Genomic DNA, 16,636 nt, shown 5'->3' on the forward strand with positions numbered 1-16,636 from the left:
GCTGGAATGGAAGGCCTTCCAGCCTACCCTGCTTTGGGCCATTTCGTAGCTCCTGTATAAATTAAAGGGGCAGTGACATTGATTGATAGAACGTCTTTGTCATTTCCTTCCTTGGTGCCTCACCCTTTTAGAGTAGACATACTCTAATCTAGGTAATTTAGGACCCCTTACCTAGCTGGAAGACACATTTTTGATGACTTCCTTCCTCTAGAATACAGCTGAAAAAGACACGGACTGCTCTCTGTTTTCTGTATAACATTCTAATGGTTTTCCTGGCCTGGGGAGAGGAGTCCAACAATGCTTTGATGACACCCTAAGCTCTGGAGCTAATTCCCAAACATAATAAAAAATTACAGCAATGATCCTTCCTTTCAAATGTCTACTGTTATGGTGAGTGTTCATACAGCTGTACTTTTGTCCTACTGTCACTGCTGACAATTATACAGTGTAAAGAGAGACTAATTTACAATGAAAAATGAAATTCCAGTTCCATGACCTGAAATTCCATGAGTTACACCCATGCCTGTTACATGTAATTTCCAGTCATTGCTTTGATTCTCTTATAAATTCTTTAGTTCATCTCTCTCTGTGTAAACTTAAAACACATTGAAAAATTTAGTAACGTGACAGTTTCTCAAGTAGCAAGTATCAGAAGAAATGCAAGTAATGCATAATGCTGAATGAGTCCTCCTGCCCAAAATGTCAGATTCTTGGAAATCTCTTGGTTTTCCACTGTTCAGAGAGTTCACATTTCAGATTTTTTTTCCTCAGGGAAATCAGCTGCAACAAAGTATTTCAAATGGTACTCGTCAAAATCCACATTTCACAAAACATTCAAATATATTTACAAAAAGATACTCTTTCATCTAGCCTCTGGATGTGTACTTTGTGAAAAAAACTTAAGCAAGGTGAACAGAACATAGAAAACTGTGAACCCAGCCCAGTAGTTCCTGTTTTTAGCGAAAAGTATGTAACACCTAGATTTTGAGTAAAAGTTATTTGACTTCAGCCAGTCTTTCACTCCTAAGAGTTATGACCTTTTCTTTGAATAAAATTAACATCTTTTGTTTTGTTTTGTCAATATTTATACCAGTATATAGCTGGTAGCACTAGTTCCCTGGGAAGCCTGCATTTTCTCTCGGTAAACCTGAGCAGTAAATGACCTCTGTAGTTTCATATTAATTTGTGTATTATATATGTGCATTTTTAGGGGATACAGAAGACATTTGACAAGTCCTGTTCATGTACATGCCAGTAATGTAGTCCAAACTATTATACACATTCACTGTTCATGATTCCTCAATTAAGTCTAGGTTTTAAGTTACATTAATAGAATGTTGATTTGCAGGTGCTATTAACAGAAAATGGGGAATTATTTCTGAAGAAAAATAAATTAATTTTAGAATGGCTACCATGTTTTAAATAATTTACATTGACTTTGGCATGTTGATGCCATGTTGCCTTATAGAAATATATAATAGTAAGATCATTATTTTATTGTAGGTACTACAAAAGTTATACTTGATTAAACTATTTATTATTATTACAGTAAACCCTCAGTTAAATAGAACTCAAGCAACCAGCAAAAAAAAAAAATTGAAGAAATACAGTACAGTTTTCATGTGTTGCACATTCTTTCCCTCTGCAGAAACATACCTTACATTTTTAGAGTTTTAAAAAGGAAGATAGGAATAAATTCACTCTCTCCACAACCTGAGAACAAGTCAAACCAAACAAATAGTATAGGGTACAGTATTAGTCAGGCCTATTTTTAATAGCAACTCTCAAGCAACCAGAAACTACAGTTATCCGGCATGTACCAATCTCCATGGGTGCCGGTTAACTGAGAGTTTACTGCAGTAGTATTATTATCATTATTGTTGTTAATTGTGTTATCTGTTGTTTTGCCTTTTGTTTGTGGCTTTGATCTGTATGTTGTCTTAATCAGATTTCATGTACAGTGCTCTGTACAGAGGCCTAAATCTTTTCGGAGTTAAATTGTTTTTTTCTTTTGCATTTTACATCTGATAATTCCATTACCAGAGCCAGATCAAGGTCAAATGGGGCCCAAGGCAGGGTAATAGATCAGGAGCCCCCCCAGAGCAGCCCCTCATGTGGCAACCCCCTACCCCCCTCCTCAGCAGCCCTCTTCCCAGCCATTCCACTGTTCTACTACTTGGCTATTTCTCCCCAGTTACCATAAACACTGTTCAAACCTGTCAGTGTACATAGTACTTTATTTACTTCTACAATGATTCCAGATGATGAAATTGAATAGCACAAACACTAATAGCCATCTGCTAAACAAACAATACAGTCTCACAATAAAAACAGACAACATGAGTAGTGAACTTCTCTACCCTTGAAACCCACATTCATTCAAACAGCATTAAAAAACACATTTAAAGAAAATACATCTGGCCAATGACATTTACCTTTGGGCCTTTTCAAACCTTAGGCTCCTTGCACACATTTTTAGGGCCATGCATACATGTATGTGCTCTTTGATTCGCCTTCCAAATTGTATTAAATTATATTCCTTGTGTAATACAGCACCAGTTGTTAGAATGCGTTTTAAATTTGTAGTTTTGAACATTCTTTCAGCAAGCACTGAAACAAAATGTATGAACCAATAATGACAAAACTACCCATTTCAGAAAATTTCAATCATAAAAGGCTACTAGGACATCTGTCATTACAATCCACCAATATCAGTCAATAAGAACAATGCCTGCAGAAGTAAATGTCATACAAATAATTCCATGTTAAAGAGCTGTGTAACTAATGAAGAGGTTGCTACTGCCAAACAACTTTATATTTCAGTGTTTCATCTACAAATTCAGTGCCTGCCGCCATTGAATTAATTGCCTATGTAATATTAAAAAAACTGGTAAGCTGGTAATATTGTAACAAAAAAAATTACTGGAAGGCAGCAGAAACACCACAAGTAAATTAATTTGTATTTATTCAGAGATTTAGCACTTTCGTCCAAAGACTTCATCATTACAAGTTTGTTTCTATATTCTGTGGAGTGTTTTGGTCTTTTGTAAGCTAGTAATATTGCAATAGGGAATGACTGACAAACAGACAAGTTCATAAGTTACTAGGCATCTCATACACATTCAGGAGTGCAGAACCCCTATTCCCCCCTTAAACTGCACCAAATAATTAGCAGTCAAAAGGGCACTGCAATAGCAGCACTCCATCTTCATGGTATGGGAGTAGAATCTACAGCCTTCTGCACCAAAGGTAGTTATGCTACTAACACTGCTTTCAAATTTTACAGCACAAACAGTGTCTGCCATTTGCTAAACAAAATAGCTAGTTGCACATTGAAAAACAGACGTAGCATGAGCAACAGTAATCTTCCCTCCCTTTAAAACTAACAATTCCATGAAAATGCACTGAAACTCATGATCTCTTGAAAATGCACTGAAACTCATGATCCCTTGAAAATGCACTGAAACTCATGATCCCTTGGAAAATGCACTGAAACTCAAACTCACAATTCTGTCTGCAGTCTGGCAGTTCATGTAGAGGATTCGGGCTCTTGTCAACACTGAAGTTCACAATTCCTTCAGCAGTTTGGTAGCTAGTGTAGAGGATTCAGGCTTCTGTCTCCTGTAACCAAATTACAGGGTCAAGCCTGATCAGATTAATTGACTAACCTGCCTCCCCCACCACCACCAGGGCATTACACACCATACTTCCATATCTCTCAGCCTCTATGCAGAAGCAATCTGGACAAAAACTAAAATAATGGGGGACAAAGGCCCAAAAATAGGGACAAATTTGAAATAGTGTTCTTATAGACTTAGAAAGTTAGTAGAATAATGGGATTTGCCTTAGCATGCATTTTCTGAAGGATATGACGTCTGAAACTCAGATGTATGATATTTAGTTATTTTAATTCTCAGTGATTTGCTAGAAAACCACAAATTTTATGATGAATAGGCCAAAAATATGAGGCAAAAATCTGGATAGTTGAGAGGTATGTATACCTCTCAACCTCTTAGTGCAAGAAATATGGACAAAACCTAAAATAATGGAGATACAATGGCCCAAAATAGGGATAGATTTTAAATATTGCTCTTTTTAACTTAGAAAGTTGCTAGAATAACAGGATTTGTGTTAGCATGCATTTTCTGAAGGATATGACATGTGAAACTCATAGATATAATCATTTAGTGACATCAATCTTCCATGAATTGCCAGAACATCAGAAATTTTATGAGGAATTGGCCAAACATATGAGGCAAACATCTGGTCAGCTGAGAGGTATGCATACCTCTCAACCTCTTAGTGTAAGAAATATGGACAAAGCCTAAAATAATGGAGATACAAAGGCCCAAAAATGAGGATTTTAAATATTGCTGTTTTTAACTTAGAATGTTGCTAAAATAACAAGATTTATGTTAGCATGCATTTTCTGAAGAATAAGAAATCAGAAACTTGTATATATGTTATTATTTGGTGACTTCAGTCCTCTGTGAATTGCCAGAAAACCACACATTTTATGAGAAATAGGCCAAAGCTGTGAGGCTAAATCTGGACAATTAAGAGGTATGTTGAAACACACACACACACCTACCTTCACTGTGCTATCACACAGCAACACACACACTTTCTCTCTCATACAGAACGGAACCAGTAGTTTAAATTCTATACATACACATGTACACTCACTTTATTTCTCATACGAACAGAATGGCTAGTTTAAATTACAAACAAACATGCACACACACTTTCTCTCTCATAGAGAAATGGAATGGCTAGTTTAAATTACAGGCAGTGACATAGACATACATATGTACACACAGAGTTCCTATTAGATGTTCGACAGCTTAGGTTGTCTTATGCTTAATTATTGACACCTAAGCGTCAAAATTTTAAAATCCTCAGGAAAGAATTTGCTTGGCCATTATCGGGGATTTGCCCTTTTCCCCCAATGTAGAGTGATCTCAGAGTTGGTATATTTAGTTAAGGGGTGTGGGGATGAAGCCCCCCACTATGTTTGGGTTCAGAAGTTTATTTTATTTCACGATGGCCTAGCGAATTCTTTCCCGAGGAAAGAATGGCCATTCGCGATTTTAAGGTTTCGACACTTAGGTGTTGATATTTAGACATTCGACAACCTAAGCTGTTGAACATGTAATATACACCCTACACACACACTTTCTCTGTAGTTTAAATTACACTTGTACACATGCATACATATACACACACACACACACACACACACACTTAACCTTCACTCTTAGAGGAATGGCTAGTTTAAGTTCCATGCATAAGTGTGGAATGTGTTTACTTCCTACTTCTGTGGTGGCGACGCAGGCATGGTTCTCCTTAAAGGAGAAGATGCCGCCAACCGCAGTGTTTAGAGGTTTCTTGTTTTGTTATGTTTTTAAATGTATTAGTAAAATGAATGCTTAAGCCTCCCCCCAGCCACAGTGCTGTAGGTGACTGCCTATGTCACCTTCTGCAGAATCATGTCTGTCCATTAGATTATTAGTCCTTTAATACATACCCTGATGAACACACTCCTGTCTCTAGTTTTCATCCTTCTTGACCACTTAGTTTACCCTTTTCAACCATTAGTCTACCATTTGTAATGCCTGGTTTTAGGACCTCATCATATGAGCTCAAAACTACCAGCCTGAAAATAAGCATCATGCCATTTTAGTTTCAGTTGGTGGTTTGTCACAGCCGTCAGACACTGGCCTGGAAACTTAGTGGCAGTGGATTGAGGAGCCTTCATCTAGATGGTTGTTATACCGTTTTTTATTTCTTTGGTTGAGAGGGTTGTGTTCATTTATGTTTGAGTGTATTCATACTCTCACACTAAAACTGTAGCCAATTACCCTGTCCCCCAAGCATGAGCTTGGGTCATGAGACTGTATCCTTGGCTTGCACGAGTAATTACTGTGCACCAGCGTTGAACCTTAGCCTTCCCAAGAGAGGAATGAGAAGCATCTGTAGATGTTTTTCTTCTTTAATAGACTTGTAAACCATCCATGCAAATTTGTCAGTAGTAAATTTCTGCATTTGTCTGGCTTGAAAGGAAAAGCATGTTACTATAAAAATGCATGTTGAATATCCTAATAATATCTATTCAGGTTACTGTATGGTTTTAATGATTTATGATATACTGGCACATTACAGCAGTGATTATATTCATGCATATGGTACCCATGACCAAGTTTCAAAAGTCAATTCAGGTCATTTGAGGTCCACATCATGTGAGGAGATAAACTACCAGTGGCATGTCCCTCTCTTTTGGGGAGGAGGTAGAATTGGTGGTGGTGGTGTGAATATGTATAAAGTGGACTTGTGGTAGATGACACAGGACCCTTATTTATCAGCTAATGAGTATAGTATATGAACATATAGAAGTGCTTCTATGATGAGCATATGCTGATAACACTGCATATGTCTTGTCTGAGGGCTTAATAAGTAACACAAAGGTAGTATTGTAATGTCCCTTAGGTCTGTACTGCACATTGGTTTCTTTAAAATGTCTGTGTACTGCATAACATGATAATAACTACAGGTGTGCATCGCTTAACGACATCCTTCTGCACAACGTTTGATCTCATTTACATCCATACTGTGGTAAGCAGACATAAACGTGGTCAGACATTGTGCAGGAGGATGTCAAGTGAAGCACAATGTAAAGTATACAGTGTTTGCTTAATGTCATAGTCGCTTAATGTTCAGTGGGATAGAACCTATCCCGGACATTAAGTGATGGGTATCTCTATAACTATTCAGTAAAAACTGCAAGAAAGACTCAGAGTCTTTACTGTAATACCTTAAATCTCCCATAGTTGAGGTCCATGGGATATATCCAGATGACCTCTTAAGGGCATACCAGTGTTTAAACTACATGGCTTCTGAATGCCCATGACTCTCTGCGTTTTAAGTCTTTACTGGGACATTCATGCCAATAAAGCTAAACACCACTAGCTGTAGACACACCATGTTTCTACCTTTTTTCTGAGCTCATCATTTAGCATAAGTGGATTGTTTGACCATACTTTGGAAAGTCAGAGTTTAAAAGCAAGCCTGATGTCCATAAACATGACTGCTTGCAGAATATCCCAAATAGCATCCAAACCAAAGGATGGTTTACCAGAGCTCAGATCATAGATCTTCATTGGCTGCCACCAGGAAACAAATACTTGCATTGCCTGTCTTGCACCAGACAGAATTTTGAAGCCTCAGTTCATCACCATATTTTAAATGCCATATCCGTAATGGCTGCTCCCTGCTCTAAAATTCTGGGTATCATGACAGTGACAATTCTCCTAGTCCCATTTTCCAGGTAATACATTAGAGTTCTTTAACTGATACTAAATATTCAGTAGTGCTAGAAAATAGCAGTGTCTCAACAGGTATGAATCATATGGGTTTGCTATCAGAATTTGCTGTGATGGCTTCTTCCAGGCAGTCTGTGTCAGGGAATTCCTTTACCCCTCCCTGAGTGTGACAGTCATCATGGATGCTTCTGTACTGGGGTGGGGGGGCATTATTTGAGGTACACAATCCATGAGATGGTCACACAAAAAAGCCTCTCTCTGCACATTAGTGCATGGTAATGAGGCTGTACAAGACCTCCTTCCCTAGGGCACATCATTACCATTGAGTGCAACAGCATAGTGGAGGTTTAGTACATAAGGAAGCTGAGAGAGCTCATTCCTCTTCCCTATGTTGAGAGGCCATGAGGTTATGGGAAAAGGCCATGTTGACCCATTGTTTTGTAGTAGCAGCACATATCCTTGGTCAAGTCAACTCTCTAGCAGACAAGCACAACTTATTTTTATAGATGCTTTGCCAATGGTTTCTTATTTGATTAGTGGAATATGCCATCTTCTGCTGCTAGGAAATGCCGTGCTGCTTCCTGTTTACATGTCTGACTGGTGTCAGTTGCTAAAGCTATTTCTCTGTCATTCTTCCATGGGGCGGATATCTTGGGAGACATGGCTCTTTCTTACTCCTACTGATTTTCCCTCATAATAAAATTTCTGCAGGAAGCTCAACAGTACAAGGCAAAAGTCATTCTCATGATCCTGTATTGGTCCGGCCAAATATAGATTCTCCTGCTGTGGCTGCATTTTCTAGGGAAATGTTTTACAGCTGCTCAAACGCCATCTGCAGATAAAGTTTACTTGAGTAAAAGGACAACGTTTTTACCAAGGGGTACTAACCAATGTCTTAATCCCTTTTTCAGTCTGAATTGCAGAGATCTTGCAGGTTTTAGCAGACTTTTTTGATAAGGACTGTAGCTATTTCTCAGTCAAAGAACATCTGGCTGCAATTTCTATATTTCTTCAGTGTCTTCAGTCTTTTTTGCTGGCTTCCTTAAAGGTTTGCAAAGTCTTGCTCCTTTTAAGATCATCACTCAGAGAAACATTTTGATTTGAATTTTGGGTTTGGGAAACTGAATCTGCAGCCAAATATGATCTCATATATTTGTTTTGAAAGCTTCCCTTTTAATAGCACTTATGTCATCAGCCAGAAAGCTTTCAGAACTTCAAGGTCTTTCTTTTGTAACTTCATATGTTATATTCCATAAGGATGACATGTTCGCACACTACTCCTACTTTCATGTCCAGGGTAGCCACAGAAGTTTTTAATCATTCATTTAATATTCCATTATTTTTCCACAGTACTCAGATGGACAGCATATGTGTTACAATGTCTGGATCTGCACTGCCAACTGTGATTTTATCTCAACAAAACGTACTAGAGGGCATTATCAACTTTTTGCATTTTTTGCTTAGGTAAAGCAAGTCAGAAACTGTCCAAAGGTTGTATTGTCTAGTTATTTTTCAGACAGTACTACCTTCTTTTACACTAAATGTAATAAAACCATACCAAATGTGCCTGTAGCTTATTCTGGTAGGACTGTAACTGCAGCCTTAGTTTTATTTTCTGGAATTCCACTATCCATGATATTTGTATTGGGACATTGTAAGTTGAATGCAATCCGGCATTCTTTATTGCATTCTGTCTTAATGCCACCCAAGAAGAGAAGGTGGAGATTCTGTTTGCTGTTGAAGTGAATAGACTGGCCCTTATATAAAATATGAAAGTTATGACCTTAACATTGGATCTTCATGACTCGTGTTCATTCACTTGAACAAACTCAGTCCATCCCATTTCTTGGAGAAAAGGATGTGGTGGATCTGGACAAGTGATTTTGCAAGCAGTAAGCATATATAAAATGTGTCACCTATGCTATATAAAGTAAAAGAGAGCCAGAGGAAGGAGTTTACTGAACATGGAGAGCCTTAAAAGTTATTATTGACTAGTGCCTGCAGTATTATTCCTGGTGTTGAATTGAAGAGTCACAGATCATGAATATATAATGTTTTGGTGAGTATATAACTTAATTTACATTTACAACACCTTCCATGCCTTCAGTTATCTGAACAACAGCTCTTTGGGGCACTTCTGGTGCTGACAAAACATCAAATGAGAGTCTAAGAAGCAGTTTGCTTCTGATGGTGTATGTTTGCATCAGCTAGCTTTGCCTAACCCCTAGCTTGCATCTAGTACTGAAAAATCTTACTAGCTGGTATTCTTAAGACCACTTCAGAAGTAAGCAAAGGGTACTACTGTTGTTCAATCACTATTCAAATGTTGGTCAGTGCAGATGTGCACTTCTGTCTAATTTAAAGTTTGTTTTATCCATTAATTTTCAATATTTCTATACAACAGTCTGGGTTCCACCCAAGTCTTGCTTGTTTGTGATGCATTTTCAGACTGCACAGTATCAAGTTGTCACTTCCATAGACCACCATGCAGTTCATTTTCATATTTCTGTTCAATGATATGCAGAATCTTGCTCAAACTTGATTTTTCCATTCACACATCATAGAGAAAATGCCTTTCTAGCATAGAGTCTGTAAGCTTGTTTAAAAGCTGGGCAATTCTCCATATTATGGTAATAGTCACATTTGTTTCAAGATTGAATTTCGTCTGTACATGTAGCTTTCTTTTGGACTGTATCCTTATTATAGAACATTGTCACATGGATCTCTATCTCACACGATTTAATGATGCAACTGCCTTTATTTTTCATTTTGCTTTATTTCTCTCATATTTACTTTGCACCTATTATCATCAACAGATCTGTATCTGTGCAGTGCTAATTTCACTTGCTGAAAGGCCAGGTCTACTTCCCTAAATAGCCTGCTCCTTGTTCCATTATTTTTTTGTATCTCATAGTAGACTAATGCAGCTTAACAAATTTAGTCTTTGGCTCTGTTCTTCAGCTGACTAACTTATGCATCTATAGCTGTATAAGACTTTGTGTTGTTAATGTCTAATAAATGGCAATGTTTAGACTGGCAATAGTAACTGCATTTATATATTAAGTGATGCTATTTTGTCTTAATTCACCAAGAAAAATAAGAGTTTTAAATAACTTTATGGTGCTTTCCCCAGTGGCCCACAGGAATGCTACACAGTAAATCTTCTCAAACTTTTCATCTAATCTACTTATAGTGACAACATTTGTGGAACCAAGCCTTTCAATTTTCAGCTTGTTTTCCTTCTTGCAGCACAAGTATTTCAGCTGATTCAGTTTCCACCGAGGATTTTACTTGTGTACTTCCAGACACAGTAATTCTTGACAAATACATTTCTTCATTTTTGCAGATATATTTCTTCAGACTTGGCAGATATTTCAAAACTAACAGAACGTGTCATTTCCAGAGGCTTAAAAATACACACACACTATATATGTGGTCTACTTCCATGATGTCTGTATTGTCTGGAATGTTTGTGTGCCACATTACATGTAAATCACTATAATTAGCTCATTACGATTTAAAAGCACAAACCAGCATGTGCAACACTGTCTCATCACTTCTCTTAACGGTGGTAGGAGAACACCTCCATAGCTTTGTAAATGAGAGGCATCTCATTGATTCAAGACATAGCTAGTTTGTGTTCAGAGTAGTGTTTGATAATGAAATGGCTTTGTAGTCAGACATTTGAACTCAGAATATAGGTATTAGGATGACAGATCCAAAGAAATGGTAATGATATGATTAGAAGAGCAGTCACTGAAAGCCAAATATAACAGTTGTAAAAAAGTAAGTTCTGATGAGCTTTGTTACTGTTTTTAAATTCAGGAAGGAAAAATGTGCTTTTTTTTTTTGTACTTGTTGACAGAAGTGCTCTGGACATGGACAAGTTTGCCATATGTGGAGAGAGAGAATTTAGTGAGTCTGTGCTAAAATGTTAGTGCAGTTCTAAGTAGTGGGCATTTCAGGGACTGGCTTTCACTTCAATTCCAGGCTTCACTAGGGCTCATTGAAAAGGAAAACTTTTTTGATGACTATTTCTGTAAACTTCCAATATACACTATCGCAAGCTTGCACACAGTTGCCAGTATGCCTTACAGTTTTGCATCTGTCATATTAGTTTGCGGTCAGTGAAAGCTGCACACCACAGGAGTTGAAACATGTCCATGACACTATCAATTCTTTCTAATTTTACATGTTTAAAGTTGTACGTTTATCTCTCACGTTTTTCTTCAAACTAAAAAACAGCTTCTCAGTTGCAGTATTTGCTAACATCTGGTGTGTTAGAGCCAATAGCATGTCTGAAGATAAGTAGCAGTATATCTTGGATTTGTAATGGTGGGTGACGCAGTGTGAAGAATAAAATGTAGTATCTTTTCAAGTGTAAAAACAAATAGTACTGCTTCTTCAGTTCAGTATGAGCCCTGTTAGTGATAAACCATAATTTTTTCTTAGACAGCCTTTATTAGACTACCCTAGTGGCACTGTGAGGCACCCTCAAGGAAAGTACACCACATAGGTTCTTGTTCTTCATTTTAGTAACTGCCAGTGCATGATTAATCGCAGTTTATTACTTTCTTTTTAAAAACAGTGAATCATGCAATACTAATATAAAAAATCAGAAGATTAAATTTTGGATCTTCTACACTAAATTGGCTTCAAAACTGCATTAAAAACAGAAAATTTCAAGTGTATTCCAAAAGACTTCTGTCAGATCCAAGTACTCTAAATACAGGTGTTCCTCAGGGATCAGTTGTCCATTTTTGTTTTACATTTTCAGCAATGACCGTAGAAATCTAAAAATAGTTATGCATGCTGATGACATTCTTCTCATCAAATCTAGCAAAAGCCCTAGTTGTCTTCGATAACTGCATACAAGGTTCTCAGACCTGTGTTACTGGACCTAACTTCTGCTATCTTACAAATTTTCAGACTTGCTCACTATAGAAGCTAGATGGTCTCTTGCTGTAAACATATTCCTCCCCAGACTTGAATACAGACTCTGTAGTATAGAGCTATACTCATAATTTTCTTTGTTAATCTAGCTAATGACAGATACCATCATTGTATTGCACTGCAAAACACAAAATGTCTGTGTCATCCATAGCATCTCTTCTCAATACTCTCACTTTTAAAAAATTCCATGAAAAATGCTGCACTTCTTTCCTTCCCAAACTCAACATTAGAAATCAGAGCCACTCCCAAAACCAATTGCGTAGAAATAGCTAGACCACCATATTCTCTAGCCACATGTGAAAGGGCATTTCCAAGGTAGCACCAGCTAGCTGGAACAGCATCCTGAGTCAGATTTGAAGAATTGAACAGGGTCAGTTGTTAAAAAATATCTATGTTATATCTTATAAGAGAAAGTAAATATGCAAGTGTTTCTGACAAGGATGTCTATATACTTGGTGTATCTTTTTTATTGTAATGATGATATGTCACTGTTTTTCATCTCGGTATAACTATATGTTTGCCCTTGTCTGCCTGGCTCGAAGGGTCTACAGACCTCCATAAACTGCTATCCCAATGTGTGCCTTGAATAACTTAATTATGGCCTTGTTAGTGATATAAGGAGTGACTGAAAGAGCTGTCCAACTTCGTTAAGCAGAGCAAGACTTTCCTTCATCAACAATCTTCATTTTTTTTTCTCTGTTGTGTGGTCCAGAGTTTTCCAGGCAGTTGAAGCAACTAACAAAACCACAAAGCATAACTGAATTACAGACAAAAGGATAAAAACTTTTTTTAATTACTTTGCTTCAACAAAAATGAATATGACATCCACCGTACACCATTACAGTCTTTCTTAAACAAGTCACAGCTATTAAAACTGGTAGTCTTACTCATCTAGTGGCAGTGGAACAAGAATAGAATAGCCACTGGTCACTTTAACTCCTTCCCTGCAATGGAACTCTGGAAGTTTACCTTGTAACTTCCAATGGGTGGATCCTAAGTTTTTGATGAAATCAAATTATATCCTCACATTTCAAACAAATGTTAATATCTCTGGAATCATAGGCATTACTAAAGAAGTGTAAATAGCAAACTCTTCAGTACATTTTTATAGTTGTCTTAAAATGGATTTTATAAGTCACAGTAAATGGATCTACTTTCAAATCACAAAACCCACAACACCAAAAATAACGAAGACTTGCAATCCCAAAAAGTTGATTTTTCTCAGTGCAAGTAAACACTTGCCCAACACGTAACGTAAACACACCGGAATATGTAAAAACCTACTAGGTGGGGGGCTATGCCCCCACTCGTCCAGCACCCCCCCCCCAATTGTATATACCAACTCCGGGATTGCACTACAGTGGGGAAAAGGCATATTTCCACATGCTGGGCAAGTGTTTACTTGCCCTGAGAAAGCATGGCTATTTGGGATTGTAAATCTTCATTTTCACCTCTGCATTCTGAAGTTCTGTCAGTTGTATTTTGTTTATCCAGATGACAGCTTTCATATGAGGCTAAACAGTTCTGTCCATGGTATTTGGTTATCAAGACATTCAGAAAAAACATGAAATTTCTGACAATATAAATAAACATTATAGGAACATCAATTAATATCTCTAACCTCACTAGACAGCGGTCTAATATCAATGCGCTATCAAGTAAGCTTTAAGATGAAGTATTCTAATACCTTGTAGCTAGTATACTTTTGGAACTATTAATGCAAATATGAGCAAGCAGTATCTGACACCTAGAGGCATCAGTAGGATGTAACTGCAGAAACACCTGGAGGCGTCACTTGACTGTAATGAGTAAACATAAACTGTTGCAGAATGTTTCCTTGCAGTAAACCTCTTGCTTCCCCATTAGCACTAATCATGTAAAAGTGTGGAGTCACAATGCTAGGCACAGCACGATATCCAGAGACGTTTATCAGTCATCAGCCAAGGCAAGCAGGTGGCACAGAGGTGGCTGCTGAAGAGATGGTCTTCATTCAGCTTAGCATATGCCTACAATGATACCATAAGACTAAATACATATTCGGTTTCAGGTTCTAGTTACCATGGTTAATAGTGGCTTTGTTCATCATTATTCAGCCGTACTTCAGTACTGCAAGTCACAGTACTTGTGTTAACTGCAGCTTCAGTTGCTTCTAAGTAATTATATGTCATAGCATCGAGTGAATATCACAGAGTGAATGCTGCTTAGGGAATGTAAGACAACCAGTTTTGTAAAGGTTGTGCTGATAATCCAGGAAATGAAAAACTAAAAAGGTGCTCCCCCACTCTCAAAGCATAGTGCTCTTGAGTATTATCTAGTGAGACCAATGCTGAGTATGACCCAGGTGACCTAAGTTCATTTAGTGGTTCAATCACTTGCTGGAGCTACCTGGGCAAGGACACAAGTGATGAGGTTAAGCCCATGTGCCTGTAGTTGGGGGAAGGGTGGGACACTTATGGGGAACACAATTTCCATGGGGAAACCAGAAAAACATGCACAATGTGTTTGTTCCAGGTGGTGTGCTTGTTTACAGGCTTACAGTCACCCATGGAAGTGATATTCTCATGTTACACCCACTGAACTTCCCAAAGTAAAGCACACTGGGCATGTTTGAGTAACCAGGACAATAAAGAGAAAACTTCTGCTACCCAAGTCGATGATGTCACCACTCCTGGTTCACTTGACCTTTGCCCTTAGTGGAATAAATGAATCTTAGGGCTTTTGCTCCAGGGGCAACAAATGGGCCAATTAATTCTTGCTCCAAGTGGATGAATGGGCCAAATGGTACCCAGGGTAAGCAGTGATGATCAATGGGAAACCATAGCAAAAAAAAAAAAAAACAATAATATGGTACTATCCCCTGATAGAAGTGACACTCTGATTTAACACTAACTGGAGTGAGTTTCACTAACTTATCTATTACTGAACTAAAGATGAAAGGCTACCTGATATTTTTGTCATACCTTGAAATGTTAGTAACAAATTCTTATGTTTTTTTTTTTGCATCAAGATGTGTGGTTGGATGTACCATAAGGGAATGAATTATGCCTTTGTGATTGACAGAAGCTAACCCAGTATTCAATCCAGGGTATAGTGATAAATCATATATGAAACATTTGAATCATAACACCGTTCTCTGGATGAGGACTATTTCCCACACAAGTTGAAAATTTTCAGTCATCTTTTATGATAAGTACTTTTGCAGAAATGTACTTTGTGCAGCATTAAAGTTGATACACTATGGAGTCTGTTACTAGCTTTATTTTAAGATAGAGAGCTACTGAACAGCAAATACTTGATGTCTTAGAAAAGTCATACAGACTTTAATCTTTTAATTAGCCTTTAAAATCCATTTATGATTCCATAGATAGGAGTCTGTGAGCTGCTCAGAAAAATTATTTTTTTTATACAAATAAATATAAATTGCTTAGAGACACAAATTATTTGCATTTATTTACAGTGACTGCAAGCTGACAGGATGTGACTATCTCAGTCATGTCCCGTCAGTTTGCAATTTTATTATACAAGTTTTAAACAATTGCTTTGAACTGCATCCCCACAGCATTGTATAATTCAAGGCAGCATTATCACCAGCAATTTTTTTTCTTATATAGTGCTAGCATCTGTTTTCTGAGTTAGAGCTTCTAATTTTTGACTGGCAAATGTCAAGACTCAGCTTTGCTTTGTGGACATAGATATTTTCCTTCCCTTGTGCTTGCTTATTAAAGAACTATGTTTTATATATATATATATATATATATATATATATATATATATATATATATATATATAGCTGATATGCATGTGTATGTGTGTGCAACTAATGTATCATTTCCAGAGTACACCAGAAATTAAAGCAGGTTTCCTTTCGAGAATTATTCAGATTACTAGAGACTCACCTGTCACCTTCTGGTGCTGCTAAGTCCTTATATTTCAGTATTACTAAATTCATTTAAACAATATTGAAAAACATCATTTTACACACTTTAACTAAGTCTTGTGTGTAGGTTTTAAATAATTCCATTTAAATGCAGATTTTGGACTTTCCGCATGGGTTACACCGTTGGAAAGGATTTCCACGACAGCACCAGTTAGAAATTAAAAGTTAACATTTTTTTCATGCTGTAAGACCCAGTCATGCTTGGCAACATTCCTGTGTCTGCAAGACATTTTATTCTGCATACTGTGATCTAGGGGAAAAAATATGTTTGTTGTCTCATTTTTACGTGTGCAGAACCAGGCAGAGAACAGACCTTAATTAAAAATGAATAAAGAGAACAAAATTGTACATTTGTGCATGTTTGTATGTATGTGTGTGTGTGTATATATATATATATATATATAAAGTGTACACACCCACCTTTAAT

This window comes from Protopterus annectens, chromosome 13.part0 (genome assembly GCF_019279795.1).
Source record: "Protopterus annectens isolate FY-2018-M chromosome 13.part0, PAN1.0, whole genome shotgun sequence".
In the NCBI taxonomy this organism is placed as follows: domain Eukaryota; kingdom Metazoa; phylum Chordata; order Ceratodontiformes; family Protopteridae; genus Protopterus; species Protopterus annectens.